This window comes from Apium graveolens, chromosome 2 (genome assembly GCF_009905375.1).
Source record: "Apium graveolens cultivar Ventura chromosome 2, ASM990537v1, whole genome shotgun sequence".
Classification (NCBI taxonomy): domain Eukaryota; kingdom Viridiplantae; phylum Streptophyta; class Magnoliopsida; order Apiales; family Apiaceae; genus Apium; species Apium graveolens.
This window is the reverse complement of record NC_133648.1, coordinates 8767870-8785979: the sequence shown is the minus strand read 5'-3', so window position 1 is coordinate 8785979 and position 18110 is coordinate 8767870.

Sequence of the window (18110 nt, the reverse complement as noted above, 5' to 3'; positions counted from 1 at the left end):
GAACGGAAGAAGTTGGTGTTTTAAAGTCTCCTTGGTGCAAACAGGTTCAGATTTGCAGAGTAAGGGCTATGCCCGTATTATAACTCTCTAAAAATTATACACTGATTTCGCAATACGAGAGTCTAGGTATAAATTCTTAAAAATTCCTAAATATTATATAAAATATATATCAAAAATAATTCAAAATATTTACTTATTGATATTAGTAACCGGATTGGTTCGATTTTAATTGGTTCGATTGGAACGTATAGCCGGAACCGAGCCTTTTGAAGCTATTCGACTTTTTATTTTTCAGTTTCGATTTCGGATCAATTTTTCTCAGTTTGCTTTTCTCCAGTTTTGGATTGGTTTTGATTTTAATTCGATTTCTTGCTTAATCCTATCTATGATATATTTTCTCTTGTGCTAACAAATTAACATCTTAACGGGGGATGAAGACACTTCTTCTTGATAAAAAAAATAAATACACATTTGCAAACACTTCTTCCTGGCAAAAAATTAATTACATATATAAATTATAAATAGTTTTTTAAAAAATTAATAGCTAAATATTTTATGACGTATCTTGCGAATCCATTTATTTTAGTAAAGTATCCAAATTCGTGACATTGGCATTTTTAATGAATTGACATTTGTGTTCATTTAGTTCCAACATTCGGGATTGTTATAAGTAATATGCTATTTTTCGTTATATATATTATTTAGGTGATAGAATAATTTTAGTCTTCTCCTTCGGATGTATTTATAGACAGAACAATGATTGGTTGGAGCCCAGTCCAATCTTTTATAGAAAGATGTGATAGTTATTTTGTTTATAGTTCTCGTCTAATGAAACTTGCTAGGTTCACTTTTTATATCATTTTATTAATAAATTTTATAACATTATTAACTACTTTTTTGTTTGACAAAAGAAAAAGAAGTTTTCATTAATCTAAACATAATATAGTCAGAACAAATCTTCGATTGTCAATATAATTATATTGAAAAATAAATAACATATTAAAACAATTAGATAATTTATTTTCTGATCGCTTAACACACAGAATTTAAAAATTTTTGAACTTAAAAACGAAATTAAAGACATTCCAAACGATCGAAACTGCACCAACATTCCTGAAAACAGCAAAATCACAATTGACCACATCACATGCAAACCATTATTAACGCACTGTTTAGAAATACTAAACACATGGACTGAGATTGGAGAAACGGTATCTCACGCTGAATACCAACTATAAACATATCGAATGTACCCAAATTATATCTATATGCCGGAAACTATTACAATAATCACCGCCCTAAATTCGAACGCTAATAGTTTAAATCCTTGAAGGATAAACATCTTTAATTATGAAAGGAAACTATTACAATAATCACCGCCCTAAATTCGATTCAGACTTTTTAAATTACCAAAAATGTCAATAAAACCATTCTCAACGGATCCAACACCAATAAACTCAACTATAACTAAACAAAAATATAACAAAACATCTTTTGAAGTAGAGACAAAATACATATATAAACAAGAAGGATACACAAACACCACAAAAAAATTAAATTTTATTAGAAAAAGTTAACGAAAATAAAGAAAAATAAAGGGACTAAAATTTTTCATCGAAAAAATCAGTATAATCTCTCGATTAACTTCGAAAAGGACAAAATCTCATAAAGGAGAGACGAAGGTGGCTGATGTTAATAGCTACTTCCTCGTCCTAAAAACGTGTCATATTTGTGTTGTACATGTTTACCAATGTACACTTTTAATTGTTAATATCTTTAATTTCGTATTAGTATTAAATATAAAAAGTTTATTATATTAAAATACTTATAAGTAAGAATTCAATAAGATCACTCATAACTATATTTATCTTATAAATTAAATTAGACGTAAATTAAGAGTCAATTATTTATCATAAATAGTGTGAGACGTTGAAATAGGAAATGTATAATGGAGGGAGGGAGTAACATCGTTAACTATGATGTCACTACAAATGATATGTTTAGTTTTGACCGAGTTTTCAAATCAGAGTGTTTGCTTTGTTCTAGCAACTTTATAGTTCTAAGTTCTAACCACCTGCAATTTTCTTACTTCGGTCAAATAAAATGTAGAATGTTAATAATTCAATTTTATATACTGTGTATTTTACTTTTTTTAATCTATATATTACTTTCATATTTTGTTACACTAATATGTTCTCACATCATTTTAAAATAAGAAAAAATTATTAACACGCACGGTCGAAAGGATCATATTGGGGATGAATTCTCTTAAAAAGGGTGCCCCATAAATTTTTAATCAAAAGATCATATGGGATGATTTCTACTTAGAAAGGGCCTCCCTTGTACTTTTAATGTGAAATCCTGGAGATATTATTGATTTTCCATTTCATTGTCCCTCGAGCAGTATTTTAAAAAATTTCGATTTAACTGATTAATTTTCAATTAATTTTCTGAAAAGTATTTGACTGATTCGATTTTTGAAATCCAATTAATTCTTTAGATTTTTTTATTGGAGTATATATAATTATTTATTAAAACTAAAATACTATATAATTTAAATATAAATAATTATAGAAATTATGATAAATATATATATTTGTTAAAAAATAATTACAATAACCATAATAATATATTAAATATAATTTAATCTTATAATATATTCAATTTTAAATTCGATTAATCGTTCCGATTAATCTCCGATTTTCAATTATCTCAAATTGATAATTGAACAATTTAGGGAGAGCAGGGGCAAGGTTTTTACACGAGACTCGAGAGGGTCGAGAGGTAGGGCTGAGTATTCGGTTATTCGGTAACCGAACCGAAATATAATTCGGTTACCGAATACCGAATAAGGGTAAAAATCAGAACCGAATAGTGAACCGAAATAATTTCGGTTATTTACCGAACCGAAATAATTATTTCGGTTAAAACCGAAAATCGAATTAAAAAACCGAATTAGGAATTTTTTTTAAAATTTTAATAATAAAATATTTAATAAATTACAACAAAGATTAATGATCGTACAACAGTTAACTTACACTCTTAACTCCACTTTTATGCACCTGAATATTATGGTTTGGTGTCCTGATTACAATAAAAGTACTTCTAATTAACTTAGTTTATTTTTTTATTTTAGCAACTGTTAGGAATATGTGTATTAGTTTGATGATAAGTTCAGCAAAACACTTAAGTAGAAATCTAGTGTTTGTAGCCTCAACGGATAAGACTATCTTGGCTATCCGTTGAAGGAGTAGCCTTACTTAGCAATAAGTTTGGTATTGTAGCACATCTCACTCTCTGGTTTCAAGCTGTAATTCTTAGATGTTGTTAGGAGATAATCAGTCATGTTGACTACTAATGGATGTACAAGTAGGAGGGCTAATTGTAAATATTTCATGCCTTGTAATTTTGTATAAGTGAAGAAGTGTCAACTGATATTGAAGACCTTCAACGGATAAGAAACTAAGCTTCAACGGATGTCTCTAACGCTTCAACGGATAAGTGCTTCAACGGATAAAGCTTCAACTGCTAGAGCATCAACGGATAAAGTCATCAACGGATGAAAGCTTCAAAGGATGCACTGCTAGAGCATCAACGGATAAAGCCATCAACGGATGAAAGCTTCAACGGATGCTCAGTCTCATAACAGTTGATAGTGACAGTTAACAAAGCTGACAGAGGCACATGGATTGACAGAGATGTGGTAGCCTATTTCAGGAACAGCAGAAAAAGCAGCCGTTTTTAGTCTGGTTCAAAATGGAAAGTCAACTGATAATTCCATATTACACTGGATAAAAATGGAACAGAAACAAGTGGAGAACTATTGTCTTATTGTACTTTATCTTTGTCTTCACTTGTAAACTTGGTGTTATATAAACCAAGTAGTAGCTAGTAATTAGGTGTGAATTTTTCCTGAGCTGTTTAGAAATATCAAGAGAGAAAATCATCTAGTTTGTACTAGGAAGCAGCTGTGATTTAATTTTGAATCACAGATTTTCTGAAATAACACATCTCTGGTGGAACAACAAATCCACCAGAAAAGTTTTTAAGTTCTTTGTGTTCATTACATTTGTGTTTAAATATATATCTGTCTGCATCAGCTCCAAGCAATTTACACACATTTGATCACTCAAACACTTAGTCTTACAAATTGCTCAAAACTTGAAAAAGTTTTGAGATTTACATTCAACCTCCCCCCCCCCCTTCTGTAAATCTCATTGTTAGTCCACTGGGAATAACAATTGGTATCAGAGCAAGCTCTTAACATACAAAGAGTTTAAAGATCTATTCTGCTAACAGCATGAGTAAGAAGGATATTGGTGTAAAGATTCCAATTCTGGAAAGAGATAACTATCATCACTGGAAGGTGAAGATGCATTTACATCTTCTCTCTCAAGATGAAAGCTACATCAACTGCATTGAGAATGGTCCTCACATCCCACACAAGGTGGCCACAGCTGCTACTACTACAGTTGCTGTTGGACAGTCTATTCCCAAGCCAAAGGCAGAATGGACTGTTGAAGATATTGAAGAGGTCCACAAGGACAAGAAAGCCATGAACATTTTGTTTAATGGCCTGGATCAAGATATGTTTGACAATGTCATCAATAGCCAAACTACTAAGGAAATTTGGGATACTGTGCAGCTTATATGTGATGGCACTGAGCAAGTTAGAGAAAACAAAATGCAGCTTCTCATTCAACAATATGAATATTTTCATTTTGAAGAAGGAGAATCATTGAATGATACATTCAACAGATTTCAGAAACTATTGAATGGATTAAAGCTGTATGGGAGAGTGTACCAAGTCAAGGACTCCAATTTAAAATTTCTAAGGTCTCTACCAAAGGAATGGAAGCCTATGACTGTTTCTCTAAGAAATTCTCAAGATTATAAGGACTTCACACTTGAAAGGTTATATGGAATTTTGAAGACTTATAAACTTGAGATGGAGCAAGATGAGCTGTTGGAAAAGGGAAAGAGAAAAGGAGGATCAGTTGCACTTGTAGCTGACAGTGAAAAAGTTGAAGCTAGAAATGAGGAAAAGACAATGCCAAGTCTCAAAATTGGCACAAGCAAATCAGAATCAAGCAAGGGTAAAAAGCAAGTTGCTGAGGATGAAGACAATTCCAGTCAGGATGAATCTGATGATATTGATGAACATCTGGCATTTCTGTCCAGGAGGTTTGCAAAGATGAAGTTCAGGAAAAACACAAAGTTCACTAAGCCAAACAAAAACATGGTGGACAAATCAAAGTTCAAATGTTACAACTGTGGCATTAGTGGACACTTTGCAAGTGAGTGTAGGAAGCCAAATTCTGAGAAAAAGAAATTTGAGCAAGTTGATTACAAAAGGAAGTATTTTGATTTGCTCAAACAAAAGGAAAGAGCTTTTCACACTCAAGATGATTGGGCAGCAGATGGGGTAAATGAAGATGATGATGTGGAATATGTCAACCTAGCCCTGATGGCTAATTCTGATGAAAATGAAACTAGTTCATCAAGCAACCAGGTAATTACTATTGATCTCTCTCAGCTTTCTAAACATGAATGCAATGAAGCCATAAATGATATGTCCAATGAATTATATCATTTGCGTGTTTCTCTTAAATCACTAGCTAAAGAAAACACTAGGATCAAAGAAAATAATGTGTTTTTAAGTGATAGGAATGCTGTGTTAGAGAGTCAGATAATTGAGCTTGAAAAGATTAAACTTAAATGCTTGACTGTCGAGAGTGAACTAGAAGAAGCTGTTAAGAAAGTAGAAATTCTTTCTAAACAGTTAGAAAGTGAGCAAGATGTAATCAAGGCCTGGAAAACATCTAGGGATGTTGGTGTTCAAATTGCCAAGGTTCAGGGAATTGAATCATTCTGTGAGGATGTCTGGAAGAAAAACAAAAAGAAGTTAGAATTAATTGATGGATTGTCAACAGATGTGGAATCAACGGATGATTAAAGTTATTCGTTGAAGGAAGAAAAGGAGCATCCGTTGAAGGCTCATCAATTAAAACAGGCAAGTTCTTTTAAAAATAAAAAGAATGATTCAACTCTCAAGAACTTTGTCAAAGAAGGAGCTAGTACATCCAGAGATGTCATTAAGGTGAATATAGGACACATGACTTTAGATCAGTTGAAAGATAGGCTTAAGTTGGTTGAGGATAAGAAGGAAACTAAAAGAAAATCTAAAAGAAATGGGAATGTAGGGATTAATAAACATAACAATTACACACCTGATAGGTATGCTCCTAGAAAAAGCTATGTACATTGTAAAAGTGTTAATCACCTATCTGATAATTGCAAATCTGTTAAAAATGCTCCCATGCCTTCAAATCCCTCCATGCCTAACATGTCTATGTCATCTCTGCATGTTATGCTTGTTATGTCTCACCAGAATCCTCATGCACATTTTGCAAACATGCCATACATTAACAATCCTGATTTTACTGCATTTAGTATGCCTCAAATGCCATACAATATGCCTATGTGGAATAACATGTTTGCACAACCTATGCCTTATCAAATTCAATCAAATGTGTTAAATGATTCTGTGACTAACCCTACACTTCAACCAACCACATCTGAGACCAAGGTTGACCCAAGGTTACCTAAGTCAAAAGATGCAGGAGGAATGATGTCTAGGAAAAAGACTAACAAGGCTGGACCCAAGGAAACTTGGGTACCAAAATCAACTTGATTGATTTTGTTGTGTGCAGGGACAAAGAATGAATCTATGGTACTTGGACAGTGGTTGTTCAAGACACATGACAGGAGATTTCACCCTGCTCACAGAATTTAAGGAGAGAGCTGGCCCTAGCATAACCTTTGGAGATGACAGCAAAGGATTCACTATGGGATATGGCTTGATTTCAAAAGAAAATGTCATCATTGATGAAGTTGCATTGGTTGATGGTCTCAAACACAATTTATTGAGCATCAGTCAACTATGTGATAAAGGAAATACTGTTTCCTTCAATTCTGAAACCTGTATTGTCACAAATAAAAAGGACAATAAAGTGGTTCTAACTGGAGTTATAAAAGGAAATGTGTACTTAGCTGATTTCAACTCTTCAGATTCAGAATCCATTACTTGTCTTCTCAGCAAAGCAAGTCCAGTTGAAAGTTGGCTATGGCACAAGAAGCTGTCCCATTTGAATTTCAAGACAATGAATGATCTAGTCAAAAAGGACTTAGTTAGAGGAATGCCTCTAGTGGAATTCACAAGGGATGGACTGTGTGATGCTTGTCAGAAAGGAAAGCAAAAGAAAGTATCATTCAGTAAGAAGCTTGAATCTGCAATTGATGAACCACTGCAACTTCTACACATGGATCTTTTTGGACCAGTCAATGTATTGTCAATTTCAAGGAAAAGATACTGCCTAGTGATTGTAGATGATTTCTCAAAGTTTTCATGGGTTTATTTTCTTGGATCAAAGGATGAAGCTAGTGAAATCATCATCAATCATATCAAGTAAGTCAACAATCATCCTGATTTCAAAGTAAGGAATATTAGGAGTGACAATGGAACTGAGTTCAAGAATTCAACCATGAAGATGTTCTGTGGAGTAAATGGGATCATGCATGAGTTCTCAGCTCCAAGAACTCCACAACAAAATGGTGTGGTGGAAAGGAAGAACAGATCACTAATTGAAGCTGCAAGGACAATGCTTGAGGAGTCAAAGCTCCCAACTTATTTTTGGGCCGAGGCTGTTAACTGTGCATGTTACACTCAGAATATTTCTCTAATCAATCAAGCAAAATGCATGACTCCCTATCAATTATTCAAGAGAAGAAAACCAACTTTAAACTTTCTACATGTCTTTGGTTGCAAATGTTACATCTTAAGGAATCTATCTGATCACAAAGGAAAGTTTGATGCAAAGGCTGATGAAGGAATATTTGTTGGTTATTCTGCTGGAAAATCATATAGGGTCTACAATCTAAGAACCAACATTGTCATGGAATCTGTACATGTTGTATTTGATGATAAAAAGATTGATGGACTAACAGATGAGGGACATCATGAAGGACTCAAATTTGACAATATTGAGATATATTGTGATGATAGTGAAGATGAGAATGATGAAGAAGGCATCTCAAGAAGAAACCAGAGTCTGCCTTTGGATAATGCACAGAATGTTGCATCCGTTGAAAGTCAAAATTCAGCTTCCGTTGAAAGAAGCAATGCAGCATCCGTTGAAAGACAAAGTGCATCATCCGTTGAAGTTCATAACGAAGCATCCGTTGATCACAGTCTGTCAACGGATAATCACTTCACCTCATCAGTTGATAGAACTCCCATTTCCTTTCAAAGGATCAGCAACTCAGGGGGAGTTTCAACAAATCAACATTCTATCTCACATCATGACAATACTGAGGCAACCTCATCAAGGGCTAATCTACCACCTCAAAGGAAATGGACCAAGAATCACCCTTTTGAACTGATCATTGATGATGCTACATCTAAAGTACAAACTAGAAGGGCTACTCAAGATGAATGTCTGTATAGTAGCTTTCTATCACAGGAGGAACCTAAGCGAGTGGAAGAAGCTCTTTTGGATCCAGATTGGATTTTAGCTATGCAAGAGGAGCTAAACCAATTTGAGAGGAACAAAGTGTGGAAGCTGGTACCCAAGCCAAAGAACAAGAGTTCTATTGACACAAAATGGGTATTCAGAAATAAGATAGATGAAAATGGCATTGTCATAAGGAATAAAGCCAGATTGGTTGCCAAAGGCTATTCTCAACAAGAGGGAATAGATTTTGATGAAACATTTGCTCCAGTTGCAAGACTTGAAGCCATCAGAATCTTTCTAGCCTATGCAGCTAATGCCAATTTCAAAGTCTATCAGATGGATGTCAAGAGTGCATTTCTAAATGGGGAATTGGAGGAAGAAGTTTATTTAAGCCAACCTCCTGGTTTTGAAGATCCAAATTTTCCAGACAATGTGTATTATTTGTTGAAAGCACTCTATGGACTAAAGCAAGCACCTAGAGCCTGGTATGAGACTTTATCAAAGTTCCTTCTAGATAATCACTTCACAAGAGGTACTGTTGACAAAACTCTCTTCTTTAGAAATGTTAATGGCTCTAAGATACTTGTACAAATTTATGTAGATGATATTATATTTGGATCTACAGATGATAAACTTTGTAAAAAGTTTGCTAAATTAATGCAAAGTAAATATGAAATGAGCATGATGGGAGAGCTAACTTACTTTCTTGGTTTACAAGTTAAACAAGTTAGTGGTGGAATTTTCATTAGTCAAACTAAATATATTTATGATCTTTTAAAGAAGTTTGACTTAATGGATTGTTCACCTGCAAAAACTCCCATGGCCACTGCCACCAAGCTTGAATTAAACAAGGCTGAAAAGTCTGCGGATATTACAAGTTATAGAGGCATGGTTGACTCACTTTTATATTTAACTGCCAGTAGACCTGATATTATGTTTTCTACATGTCTCTGTGCTAGATTTCAAGCTGACCCTAAAGAATCTCACCTAGTGGCTATTAAAAGAATTTTCAGATATCTCAAAGGGACTCCAAATCTAGGAATTTGGTACCCTAGAGAGTCTGGTTTTGATCTAATTGGCTACTCAGATGCAGATTATGCAGGTTGTAAATTAGACAGGAAAAGCACAACAGGCACCTGTCAATTTCTAGGAAACAAGCTTGTATCATGGTTCAGCAAGAAGCAGAATTCTGTTTCCACATCAACAGCTGAAGCTGAATACATTGCAGCTGGTAGTTGCTGTGCACAAATACCGTGGATGAGGAATCAGTTATTTGACTATGGTATAACTGTTGACAAAATTCCAATATTTTGTGACAACACAAGTGCCATTGCCATTACTGAAAATCCAGTGCAGCACTCAAGAACCAAGCACATTGATATCAAGTACCACTTCATTAGGGAACATGTGATGAAAGGTACAGTGGAACTTCATTTTGTTCCAAGTGAAAAGCAGATTGCAGACATATTTACCAAGCCACTTGATGAATCAACATTCACAAGATTAGTAAGTGAGTTAGGTATGCTTAACTATTCATAATCTATGTCATCTATGTAATCTGTCTTGTAGCCAGAAATGAATTTGCTGCAAGAACAAAGTTGGCTTTAATCAAGACTTATCCTATCAACGGATATTCCCTATCCGTTGAAAGCCAAAATTGTTCTATCAACGGATATTCATTATCCGTTGAAAGACAAATACATTTCTGGTAATTTTATCCTTCAACGGATAAAATAGTGTTGTTCATCAACGGATAACTATTTACCTTATCCGTTGATGTGTCACGTTAGTGAGTCACAGCCGTTGATTCTTTTACTCAACCGTTGATAGAGATATACAATGTTGTATGTATTTGTATTTACGGTAGTTTTCAGAATTTCTACAGTTTCATTTATTCCTGAACGGCTTTCACTTACTTAAAAGTATCATTTAATTATTTTAATTTGTGTTTTAATTCAAGAAAGTATAAAAGCCCAATTGAATTCTTATTTTCACTTTACGCTTTCTTGCAATTATCATTCTCTTTCTCTCTCAATTCTCAAGTTCTTCTCTGCAACCTCTACTCACAACAATGGCACCAATAGTCAAAATTATGTCTCAAACAGGATTTGTTTATGAAAAGAATAATTTCATAGTCTTGGTTGAAAAGAAGGAAGCCCATTCTAATTATCACAAGATGATGGACTTCATCAAGAACTGCAAACTGAGTTATGCAATGCTGGAAGCCTCAACCATCTACTGTGAAGTGATTGAGGAGATTTGGACAACTGCAGAGTTCAACTCCACAGATATGACTATTGCCTTCTCTCTCAAAGGTAAGGACTATTGCATTAATTGTGATGATTTACAATCTTGCTTTAAGTTGCCTGAGAATAATGCCATGACACCACACACTGATAAAGATGTCTCTGCTATGCTAGATTCCATAGGCTATGCTTTTGATTCTACTAGTTTAGGTAGTATTAGAAGGAAAGGCCTTAGGAAAGAATGGAGTTTTCTTGGAGATGCCTTTATTAAGGTTTTCTCTGGGAAGATTAGCAATTTTGATGCTATCACTTCATCTCTTGTTAATATGCTCTATATGCTAGTTTCTGATAGGTACTTTAATTTTAGCAACTGTGTTATGCTAGAATTAGGTTCCAGATTAGGTAACAAAGCTAATAGACCACATAACATCTACTTTGCTAGATTCTTTATGTTATTGGCTAACCATGTTGCTGAAGGTTTGGTTATATCCAATGAGAATAATAAACTCAAATGCTGGGCACAAGAGAAAAGGGTCCTTGCAGACCTTTTGAGAATGAACCTCAACAGCCAGGTGCCATTGGTATACTTGCCAATCATGAATGCACCACAGATAAGTGAGGTAAATGTTTCTATAACTCCTACTATTTCCAACCCCAATGTTTCCTTGCCTTCTAGTGTGGCTATGGAACCTGTGTCATTGTCCAAACAGGCTCCTACCAAAGCCACCAAATCTAAAATCTCCAAAGTCAAGTCAAAGAAACCTACCTCTGTTGTTTCTCAAAAGACAACAGTTGTAACAACTACCATAAACCCTGAAGGGAGTGAACAGGGTGTGAGTGGTGAGGGGAGGGGTGAACATCAAAAAGCCCCCCAGGATAAGGTGGGAGAGGTGAGTGGTACCCATTCCAGCCAAGCCACAGTCTCTCAAAAGACTGTAGTGGTTCAAAAGGAGTCCAGCACATCCCTAGTTGCATCCTCCCAAAAGGATGTAACTATTGAAAATAGTCCCCATCCAGGGACACAGAACAAAAGAGGGAGGGACACTGAAGCTAAACATTCACCAATTCAAGCCTTTTCAAGGAAGAAGAAGGCCAAAACCCTAGTTTCCACACAAGGGACACACACAGACAGATACACCCAGCAGTATCTGTGCCTTCTCAAATTCAGCTTGATGTGATTCCAGCAAATGTGGAATCACAGCCCCATTCTCTCAATATAGACACACACCATTCCTCAAACTCTCCTACACCCTCTCTGGATGTGGATATGATATTCACATCAATTCCTGATCCTCCCTCATTAAAACTCAGGGAGGAGCCCCACTCAAAACCTGGTGATCATCATCTTTTAGATGATTTGTTGGATCATCAGCCAATTCTTTCGGATGTAGTTGCAGAATCTGTGTCACCTCACTTAAAATCAATCCACACAGATTCAACAATTATATCACTTTCTATCTCTACATCATTTCCTTCTTCAACGGATATCTCTCATCCGTTGACAAGTGGTTGTTCTTCAACGGATAAGCTTAACAGCAGTTATCTGTTGATACCATCAGTTTCCACTTTAACGGATACTCCCTATCCGTTGATGGCCTCTACACACTTAACAGAAACAACTCCAACTGTAGAGGACATGGCAACTGTACAATCACTTTTAGGCTTGAGGGAAGGGAGTGATTTTTTGAGTGAGAGGCTGGGTTGCTCCCAGGCAAAAGGAGAGGATGAGAGTCACCAAATACATGCTATTTCTTCCAGCATGGCAAAAGTAAGTGAGAGGAGTGCCACCTTAGAAGGTGAAGGTGAGGGTGTGAGGGTGTGTGTGAGCCAGGGGGAGCCCCTGATGCAAGAAAAGAGAGAAATTGAGAGAAAGGCAGGTACAGAAGCTATAAGGGTGGATCCAGCCATTGCTAGTGAGTTAATGAAAGTGGATGATGCAGATAAGGGAAGACAATTTCAGCAACACTACAAAGCTGTCATTGATAATATTTCCTTGGATGCTGACACTTTTACTCACCCTGTTTCAGCCTATCAATTATTGGCTGCACAGGGCAATGTGGAGGCAGAACAGACACTACACATTGTACACACTTCAGAATCTCTTCTCCGAGATAAAGCTGCTGTCAACAGGCTGCCTTCTCAAGCTGGTGAGCCATATTAAGAATTTGGAGTAAATTCTAATGATGATGACTCTAATTCTTTAAATGAGAGCATGAACTTAGGGGGAGTAGCAGGCCCAAGTTCTGTTCCTAATCTTCCTGCATGGGCATGGGCAAAAACATCAACACCAGGAGAGTTTGATGTCACTTTGGTCAAACAAGTCATGACAATTCAGCAGGCCATTCAGGAGACTCAAGATGCTGGTACCAAGGCAATTCTTCAAGCTCATCTGGAATCTATGCATCTCTTGCAGTTGCAGCATTACCAGCAAAATCTAAGTGTGGATGAGCTCAAGCTGGACATTGCTGATCTGAAATCCTACAATGCTGAGAAATTGGATTCAGTTATACCCTATGGTACTATGCAAGATTTGTTGGGGAGACTAAGGAAGACCTCTGATGCTGACAAGAGGCTGGCCAGATTGGAAGATAGGGTTCAAATCATTGAAGACTCTATGGTCACCATTCTTCAGAATCAACAAACTTAAACAAATCTACTCATGCAGCTGGCACAAACACAAGGCTTGACCCCTACCCTTGATGATAACAAAAAGGGGGAGAATAAAGGGGAAGGGGAAGGAGAGCCATCTACAACAGTTCAGATTTCACAAGTGCTAGTTCCTGTCATCACAACTTCTCCACCAATTCAAGTCAAAGGAAAGCTAGATGGAATTGATCTAATCCAGATAGCAGCAGCTGAATTGCAAGTCAAAGAGCAAAGGAAGAAGATTGATGAAAAGATGCAACTAATATTTGGTTCTACAACTTCTCAATCACAATCTGTGAAGCATAGCACAAAAGTGGAATCAATTATTATGGAACTCAAGCCAGTAGGGAGGCATAAGGATGGAGAAACTTCTTCCAAAGATCTGCAACCTATGGTTCTCAAGCCCAACAACAGATCCAATAAGGACTCTACAAAGAATCCTCTAAAAGAGGTGGATTTTCCTCTTCCAAAAGCAGATGAGGACAAGCTTTTAGGAAGAAGTATTGCATATCTCAAAGAGACCATGGATGAGGCTGTAAGGAGAAACATGGCTATTATTTTCAGAGAGGGAAAGAGCATATGTGTGATGCAAGGACATCCCAAATTCTCAATAGCCAAGAAGGAAGAAACCAAAAGGTTGAAGGAAGAAGCCAAACAGCTAAAGGTTGACAAAAGAGCACAAGCAAAGCTTGAAAAATAGCTAGAGTCAAGTCAGGCTGAAGATCAAAAAGAAATTGAAGACAAAGGTGAAGATGAAGCTATGGGGGACATGGTTGGTACTGAGATGGAGGAAAGAAGTAAGGAAGAATGGCAGAAAGGGAAAAGAAAGAAGGTCAATGCAAAGAGAAAGAAGGTAGATAAGACTGAAGAAACCCAATCAGTATCCAAACCACTACCCTCCATTCCTGAACCCATTGTACCTGACCCCTTCATGAACATTCATGGTGAAACAATCATTCCCAAGGAGGAACCAATTGATTGGGACACCATCAAATTGCCCACCTTCCTAACCTCTTCTCCACCATCAAAGAAGCAGAAAAGAAGAATCAAATCAACACCCTCTAAAGCCTCAATCAAATTCACACAGAAGCCTAAGTCCAAACCTCAAAACTCTAAAGATGATTATGTTCACATCTGTGACATAAAAGAATTTTCAGACATTGAACTCTATCTGGATGAGCTGGAGGATGTAAGGGGAATAACTGCCTACAGACAGCTACCAGAAAGACTAGTGTTCAAATACAAAGGAGCTGGGGAAAGAACATGGCCTCTTCACAGAATTCTGAATGAAGGCTACACTACCTTGATTAGAGTCTACTCAGCCATACATAAGGATTCTGGCTTTACCAGAACTGCCAGGACTGAGATTCTCAACAAGATTGCCAACATAAGGAAAACTTGGAGGGAGCCCAATGCTTTGCCTAGAACTTTACTCATTCCAGAGAGAGGTATTACAATTCACAAATCACCTCATTGGTTGATGGAGTTCAGAGACAACAAAGGAGTCAGAAGATTTTTCAGAATTGAAGATCAGCTAAAGATTGCTAGTAATGAAACTCTCAAGGATATGCAATCTAAGTTAGATATCAATGAAGAAGATGAAGCTGAATTCTACAGACAACTTCAACTTCAAATGGAGGAGAATGACAGGAGGCTAGGAAAGAAACCAAGGGATCAAAGGAAAAGAAAGTAATTTGCTCAAGCTAAAGGAGCACCCTTGGAAACAATGTATTTCTTCAATTTCATCTCAGCATATACACTTTTGCAGCACTTTTGAATTTCTGCTTAGTTACAGTTTATATATTTGTTAAGTGTTTTGTTATCATCAAGCTAAACCCAAATTTATGCCTACAGTTCTAGTAGACATAAATAGGGGGAGATTGTTAGGAATATGTGTATTAGTTTGATGATAAGTTCAGCAAAACACTTAAGTAGAAATCTAGTGTTTGTAGCCTCAACGGATAAGACCATCTTGGCTATCCGTTGAAGGAGTAGCCTTACTTAGCAATAAGTTTGGTATTGTAGCACATCTCACTCTCTGGTTTCAAGCTGTAATTCTTAGATGTTGTTAGGAGATAATCAGTCATGTTGACTACTAATGGATGTACAAGTAGGAGGGCTAATTGTAAATATTTCATGCCTTGTAATTTTGTATAAGTGAAGAAGTGTCAACTGATATTGAAGACCTTCAACGGATAAGAAACTAAGCTTCAACGGATGTCTCTAACGCTTCAACGGATAAGTGCTTCAACGGATAAAGCTTCAACTGCTAGAGCATCAACGGATAAAGCCATCAACGGATGAAAGCTTCAACGGATGCACTACTAGAGCATCAACGGATAAAGCCATCAACGGATGAAAGCTTCAACGGATGCTCAGTCTCATAGCAGTTGATAGTGATAGTTAACAAAGCTGACAGAGGCACATGGATTGACAGAGATGTGGTAGCCTATTTCAGGAACAGCAGAAAAAGCAGCCGTTTTTAGTCTGGTTCAAAATGGAAAGTCAACAGATAATTCCATATTACACTGGATAAAAATGGAACAGAAACAAGTGGATAACTATTGTCTTATTGTACTTTATCTTTGTCTTCACTTGTAAACTTGGTGTTATATAAACCAAGTAGTAGCTAGTAATTAGGTGTGAATTTTCCCTGAGCTGTTTAGAAATATCAAGAGAGAAAATCATCTAGTTTGTACTAGGAAGCAGCTGTGATTTAATTTTGAATCACAGATTTTCTGAAATAACACATCTCTGGTGGAACAACAAATCCACCAGAAAAGTTTTTAAGTTCTTTGTGTTCATTACATTTGTGTTTAAATATATATCTGTCTGCATCAACTCCAAGCAATTTACACACATTTGATCACTCAAACACTTAGTATTACAAATTGCTCAAAACTTGAAAAAGTTTTGAGATTTACATTCAACCCCCCTTCTGTAAATCTCATTGTTAGTCCACTGGGAATAACAACAACTAAATTGAAGATCATGAAAATTAAATACATTAAAATCTAAATTAGGCAAATAGCAATTAAATATAACAAATAAAAAGAGAGGAAAAATGAAGTTGGGAACGGAGAATTGATAATTAAGTGAAAAAAAAGAAAGGAGCTAGGTAAAAATAAGTAATATATAAATAAATATATATATATATATATTAATATATATATTTTTATTATATTTCGGTAATTTCGGTAATTCGGGTATTTCGGTAAAAAAACCGAAATACCAAATAACATAAAAAATCAGAACCGAATTAAAAACCGAATTATTTCGGTTCGGTATTCGGTTAACCGAACCGAATGCTCACCACTATCGAGAGTAATACCGAACCGAATGCTCACCCCTGTCGAGAGGGACACGGACAGTACCTCATCGACCTATTTTACGAATGTTAGAGCGATTATCTGTTCTACATTCACATTTTATAAATTTACCGAGTAAGTTGTTGGTACTCCCCATATTATTAACAAATGTTGGCATCGATAACTAGCTTTGTATTACACTTTTGAATTTTAACTTTTACTTGTGTAATAACTTCCTCTATTAGGTGGAAAATTGTTGAGACTTGTACACGTGTTGAGTATATGCCAATTATGTGCCAGCTGTGAGCTGACTTGGCACTAACAGAATTTCCCGCCAAAAGATATTTTCTCTGTGAGATTGTAAGATAGAAATAGGCAGTTTTAAGTACTCTTGCTCTAGCTTTTATATAGGCATTCTGTGATAGTACTGTGTGTAAAAGATAAACAAGTGCATGTTTTTTGAGTAATGATGATTTTATGAAGCTTTCGTGTTGTTCATTAATGGAGTATTATGATCAAACTATACTTGGTGTACAAGTTGTAACAAAAATATTAAAATAACACCATAAGTTTGGGTATTAAAAGTGTGCAATGTAAGCAATATATCTTGACGAGACAAATAGGGTTTTAAGAACACAGTTGATTTCTGGATGATAAAGACACTCAACAAATAACTTAAAACAGTTCTGCACTAAACATAAAATAAATTATTTTGTTAATACTGTACTCCAGAATTTGAAAATGAAGAAAAAAAAATATAATTTTAAAATTTTATTTTTTAGGGGTATTCCCGAATTTTTTGGGAAGAGAAGAGAAATGACGGATAATTGTCGAAAAAATTTCAATGCAACATAATATTTACGAATAGGTATTTTACATATTTATTGCTTATATTTTTATGCAATTATACTAGTAACAATAAACAATTTCTTCGCATTTTTAACATAACTTTAATTTGTAATTTGTTGCTAGTTTAAATTGAACATGATGTGATAACTTAAATGATTAAAAATTGATACTCATTTTTAATGTCTTAAATTATATATGTGCGGCAAAAATATTGTATTTAATATTATTTTTTAATCTCAATGCATATATAATAATAAAATAATTTTAGTTTAGCTTATTGAAAAATACAATATTATAAAATATTTTGCTTTTAAGCAGAAACAAAACAAATAATCAGTTCGCTCTGGCTTGATTTTTATAGCATTTGATTTGAATTCGATTTTAAAAATTTCGTACTGAAAAATTGGATTTGGTTAAGACTTGACCTCCAAAATCGTACAAACCGAAATAAAAATAAAAATAAAACAAGCCCATCATTAATTTTGTCAGTTAAACGGGAGAATGAAAGCAAAGTTAACGGAATCTTACTACAGTAAACCCAAGCAAGC